General features: G+C 47.1%; 1 long non-coding RNA gene across 1 annotated transcript; it reads right to left on the reverse strand.

Moving 5' to 3' along the window:
• Positions 1-425: 425 nt before the first annotated feature.
• LOC122723385 lies at positions 426-1,098 on the reverse strand. The gene is made up of 2 exons (XR_006350329.1): positions 1,039-1,098; positions 426-593 (listed from the first exon to the last, which is right to left on the reverse strand). It is a non-coding gene; the product is annotated as an uncharacterized LOC122723385 (long non-coding RNA).
• Between the last annotated feature and the right edge of the window lie 4,640 nt (positions 1,099-5,738).

Raw genomic sequence — 5,738 nt, forward strand, 5'->3', positions numbered from 1 at the left:
CTTGGTGCCTAAAGCATTTTGCAAGTTAGGCCAAAATCGATAAGTGAATCTTAGATCTCTATCTGAAATAATAGAAATTGGAGCACCATTGTAACGACCCGGAAATCCGACCCGTTACCGGCGCTAGGATCCAGATCGGCTTAAGGCCGCCGGGACCCGTAGCAAGCCAAACATACCTCCCGTAACCTGTAATATCCCATACATGATCAACAACATACATAAAACTGTAAACTTTTTCTTTCTTTTTCCAAGCTTAACCTGAACATGTGCACATCTAATAACATAACCACCACTGGAGTCCTCATCAAATGCTCCAATGGGGTATTTCATCATTCGATAAGCTTGGACTATCAAATACATCATAAAAACATTTCTATAGATCATGTGTCAAGGGGATAACCATAAACATAGGGTCAAGCACATACTAGTCCTCAATCATTCTCATCATTACATAACTATACATTACTCTTTCATTACATTAACATAGTCATAAATACTCATTACATCATATTCATGTCCACTACTATCTATTACATTATACATGACTTTACTTCACTCTGGCCGACTTCCCGATCTATCCTGTACCTGCAACTCTGGGGATAAAGGGAGTGGGATGAGCTACTAGAGCCCAGTGAGCAGAATAATAAAACATCAATTTAAATCATGCTTTCATGTATGCGCCATAACACAAACATTTCACAACAAGGATGAACTTGTCACCATTTAGCCCCTATCTTTCTTACTTATACATGCCGGGGGCGTAGAGCCGTAGCAGGCACACCCGGACTACCATAATCAATCATAGTGCCAGGGGCGTAGAGCCGTAGCAGGCACACCTGGACTCACATAGGCTATCATAACATAAAAGGGCTAATGGATCATTCAACATTCATCCACATCAACAACAAGGTATGCAATGCAACATATTCGTGAATTCTAATGCAATCAACCTGATATATCTCATGGCATTCATGATGCGTGAATCATGCTAAAACATTTCATTAATTTGCTTTAAAACTTAAAGTTTGTTCCACTCACCTCTGGCTAGCTCTGAAGAGACTCTGAAGCAGCTGGCTCACTGCTGGGGGTCTCGGTTCCTCGGGTCCGAACCTACACAGGTGGACTCAAATGAGGGACCAAACATACATGAACATGACTCTATAATACTCCCCAAAAACCCCCTAAAACATCCTGAAAACATCACATGAAAACATGCAAGGAATGGCTGAACAGGGCACTTTCGGCGGCAGGTTCGGCGGCCGAAAGTCCCTGTGCAGCCGAAAGTCATGCAGGTTCGGCGGCACTTTCGGCGGCCGAACCTCCCAGACAGAGACGAAACTTGAGTTTCGGGGGCAGGCTTCGGCAGCCGAAACTGCCTCCACAAGGGGGTTCGGCGGCCGAAAGTCACTTCGGCGGCCGAACCTGAGTTTCTGCCGAAGGGCAGAAACTTGGTTCCCTTGTGTCCACAGCCTCCAAAACGCCTCAAAACATGCATAAACTTGTTTCTAAACATGCATACACATCATACAACACACCTAGGGGTCTCAAACTATGATATACCCCAACTACAACACTTCAAACACACAAACATCAACATACATTGTTCATCAAAGCATCAAAACCCATAAACTCATCAATAAGCTTAAACATGCATTCTACCCCATCAACTTGCATAAAACTTTCATAAAGCATAAGAGAAGCATAGATCGAAGCTTACCTCTTGAAGAAACGAGAGGAAAGGCGATCCTAGCTTGGAGATGGAGAGATTGAGCTCTTTGAACCTCCAAGTACCCAAAACTTGCTCTTAGCTCACAGATCTTCAAAAAGGAAGTTAAAACTCGTGAAAACCATGAAAGATCTAGGGAAAACATTCAAGATTGAGGAAGGAGCGGCGGAGACTCACCTTGGCCGACAATGGGAGAGAAAAAGCTCACCCGTGCGGACCAAAGGGACCCTTTTATATGTGGCTGGCCAGGCCACGTTCGGGGGCCGAATGTGCCTCCGAATCCATGCAATGTTCGGCGGCCGAACATAAGGTTCGGCGGCCGAACCTGCACTTCCCTCACTCATGCTTTCGGGGCCTAACGTGCCTCCTAATCACATGCATGTTCGGCGGCCGAAAGTCAAGTTCGGCGGCCGAACCTGGGTTTTCCTTCAAGCTACATTCATGCAAAAACTCATTTAATTTCTTACTTAAAAACATGAAATACATGAAAACATTTCATAAAATCGTAGTTTTACCCTTCTAGAGGTTTCCGACATCCGTGGTCCCACCGGACGGTAGGGATTCCGATACCGGAGTCTAGCCGGGTATTACATTCTCCCCCCCTTAAGAACATTCGTCCCCGAATGTTCCTCAACTAACATACAAAGCATGGCATCAATTATAACATACAATATATCATACATGCAACACATAGCATAACTGACACTCACCTCAAAACAGATGGGGGTATTGCTGGAGCATAGACTCCCGTGTCTCCCAGGTGCATTCTTCAATATTGTGGTGGTTCCAAAGGACTTTCACCATCGGGATTTCCTTGTTCCTCAGCTTTCTGATCTGAGTGTCGAGGATCCGCACTGGCTGCTCTACATAGGTGAGATCCTCTTGGATCTCTACATCAGGCTCACTAAGAACCTTTCCAGGATCCGACACGTACTTCCGTAACAGAGAAACATGGAAAACCGGATGGATTCTCTCCATCGAAGTAGGCAAGTCTAGCTTGTACGACACATTACCGATCCTCTGAAGCACCTCGAAAGGACCGATGTACCGTGGAGCTAACTTACCCTTCTTCCCGAACCGAACCACTCCTTTCATAGGAGACACCTTGAGCAAAACCAAATCCCCCTCCTGAAACTCTAGCTGTCTTCTGCGGATATCTGCATAACTCTTCTGCCGACTAGCAGCAGTCTTGATCCTTTCTCTGATTATGGGTACCACCCTGCTGGTAAGCTCTACTAACTCCGGACCCGCAAGAGTCCTCTCTCCTACTTCCTCCCAGCAGATAGGCGATCTGCACTTCCTCCCATACAAAGCTTCATATGGAGCCATCCCTATGCTAGCATGATAGCTGTTATTGTAGGCAAACTCCACCAAAGGTAGATGCTGCCTCCAAGAACCGCCAAAATCTAGCACACACATTCTGAGCATATCCTCTATTGTCTGGATGGTCCTCTCTGACTGTCCGTCTGTCTGTGGGTGGAAGGCAGTACTGAAGTCTAATCTGGTACCCATAGCGTTCTGCAGACTCCGCCAAAACCTGGAGGTGAACTGGGGCCCTCTATCTGACACTATAGATACCGGGACCCCATGCAGTCTGACAATCTCATCTACATACACTTGCGCCAACTTATCCACAGAGTAGCCACTCCTGACAGGGATGAAGTGAGCAGATTTGGTGAGTCTGTCCACAATCACCCATATGGAGTCTAATCTGTTGGACGTCGCCGGTAACCCCACTACGAAGTCCATAGCTATGTTCTCCCATTTCCATTCTGGAATCGGCAGTGGGTTCAACATTCCAGCCGGCTTCTGATGCTCTAGTTTCACCCTCTGACACACATCGCAGGCTGACACGAACAGTGCCACGTCCTTCTTCATAGCTGGCCACCAATACACTCTCTTCAGATCCTGATACATCTTGGTGGCTCCAGGGTGAACACTATACCTGGTATTATGGGCCTCCCCCATAATATCTCCCTTCAGACCAATGTCATCTGGCACACATAATCTGTTCCCGTAGCGGAGGATCCCCTTATCATCGAATCTGAACTCATTACTCTGGCCTGACTGAACCGTTCTGGCTATCCTGACCAACTCTGGGTCCTCATGCTGTTTCTGAGCTACCTGCTCCAGAAACACGGGTGTCACTCTCATCTGAGCCACTAAGGCACCTGTGCCAGACAACTCCAACTGTAATCCCTCACTCATAAGCCTGTGAAACTCCTTCACCACCGGCCTCCACTCTGCTGAAATGTGGGATAGACTGCCGAGTGATTTCCGGCTTAAGGCGTCTGCCACAACATTCGCCTTACCCGGATGGTACTGAATCTTGCAATCATAGTCACTCAACAACTCTACCCATCTCCTCTGCCTCATGTTCAGTTCTCTCTGACTCAGGATGTACTGCAGGCTCTTATGATCTGTGAAGATCTCACATTTTACCCCATAGAGGTAGTGCCTCCACATCTTGAGTGCAAAGATTACTGCTGCCATCTCTAGGTCATGTGTGGGGTAATTCAGCTCATGCTTCTTCAGTTGCCTAGAAGCATAAGCGATCACCCTCTCATTTTGCATTAGCACACAACCCAGTCCCACACGGGACGCATCACAATATACTGAGAAGTCATCATCACTTTTTGGCAGAGCTAACACCGGTGCTGAAGTCAACCTCCTCTTAAGCTCCTCAAAGCTTTCCTCACACTGATCGGTCCATATGAACTTCTGATTCTTCTTTGTCAATTTGGTCATAGGAGTAGCAATCTTTGAGAAGTCCTGAACGAACCTCCTGTAGTAACCTGCTAAACCCAGAAAACTCTTGATCTCGGTCACTGAGGTGGGTCTAGGCCAGTTAGCTACAGCCTCTACCTTCTTGGGGTCTACTTCAATACCCTGTTCTGACACAATGTGCCCCAAGAATGATATGCTCCTAAGCCAAAACTCACACTTGGAGAACTTGGCATACAAGCCATGCTCTCTCAAGGTCTGCAAAACTGTCCTCAGGTGATGGGCATGCTCCTCTGCATTTCTGGAATACACTAAGATATCATCTATGAAGACAATAACGAAGTGATCCAGATACTGACTGAATACTCTGTTCATGAGGTCCATGAATGCTGCAGGGGCGTTGGTCAACCCAAACGGCATCACAAGGAACTCATAGTGCCCATACCTGGTCCTGAAAGCTGTCTTCGATACATCTTCATTCCTTATCCTCAACTGATGGTACCCTGATCTCAGATCTATTTTGGAGAAACAACCTGCTCCTGCTAGCTGGTCGAATAGATTGTCGATCCTCGGCAAAGGGTACTTGTTCTTGGTAGTGACCTTGTTCAACTGTCTGTAGTCGATACAAAGTCTGAGGGATCCATCCTTCTTCCTCACAAACAAAACCGGAGCACCCCAAGGTGAAGTACTCGGTCGGATGAAACCCTTATCTACCAGCTCTTGCAACTGTTCCTTCAGTTCTTTCAATTCAGCTGGTGCCATCCTGTAGGGAGGGATAGAGATCGGTCTGGTACCAGGCATTAACTCAATCTCGAACTCTATCTCCCTAGCAGGTGGTAACCCTGGCAGCTCGTCTGGGAAAACATCTAAGAACTCACTCACCACAGGCACTGAGGCGGGCTCTCTGACATGACTATCTAACTCCCTCACATGAGCTAGAAACCCCTGACATCCCCTCCTAAGCAACCTACGAGCCTGAAGAGCTGAGATCAGACCTCTAGGTGTACCCCTCTTGTCTCCTCTGAAGACGACCTCTGACCCATCCTGATCTCTGAATCTGACTACCTTGTCTCTACAGTCCAAGGTAGCACCATGGGTCGATAACCAATCCATCCCTAGAATGACGTCAAAATCTGTCAAATCTAGAACCACAAGGTCGGCGGAAAGGCATCTTCCCTCTATGAAAACTGGACTACATTGGCAGACTGCCTCTGCCACTGACGGGTCACACTTGGGTCCACTGACCCATAGGGGACACTCTAACCCAGAGACCATCAATCCTACACTC

This window comes from Manihot esculenta, chromosome 3 (genome assembly GCF_001659605.2).
Source record: "Manihot esculenta cultivar AM560-2 chromosome 3, M.esculenta_v8, whole genome shotgun sequence".
Classification (NCBI taxonomy): domain Eukaryota; kingdom Viridiplantae; phylum Streptophyta; class Magnoliopsida; order Malpighiales; family Euphorbiaceae; genus Manihot; species Manihot esculenta.